This window comes from Penaeus monodon, chromosome 19 (genome assembly GCF_015228065.2).
Source record: "Penaeus monodon isolate SGIC_2016 chromosome 19, NSTDA_Pmon_1, whole genome shotgun sequence".
NCBI classification, from domain to species: Eukaryota; Metazoa; Arthropoda; class Malacostraca; order Decapoda; family Penaeidae; genus Penaeus; species Penaeus monodon.
In genome coordinates, this window is record NC_051404.1 from 12,115,716 (window position 1) to 12,116,042 (window position 327).

Sequence of the window (327 nt, forward strand, 5' to 3'; positions counted from 1 at the left end):
ACCAGGTGTAACGGTATTTGGCTCTTGTTTATTGCTTGCATCCTGTACAAATAGAGTTATATGTTTTTTTCTTCTTTTCTTCCTTCACGTGAAAATATCTCTTGTTTACACCATGTTGACTACTCTTTGTTTACCTAAAGTGACTTGGCTTATAGACGAAAACCGTTTCCTTGCATGATCTCGCTCAAGATAAGCTTAACCCGTTTTATGCTAATCTTATACATAGTAGTTCCCCGTTGCATGATATTGTATAAAAAAAAACACATACACAGCTGAGAAGTAATTTCCGCATTGGCCATGGTTAGCCACTCCCGCAGCCATGGCCCA

The 327-nt window shown here is 38.8% G+C and overlaps 1 protein-coding gene across 1 annotated transcript in view; it reads left to right on the forward strand.

The window, feature by feature from the left end:
- Positions 1 to 327, forward strand: part of LOC119585330 (roundabout homolog 1-like) — a 189,296-nt gene that overhangs the window by 128,409 nt on the left and 60,560 nt on the right. The gene's annotated exons all lie outside the window — the stretch shown is intronic.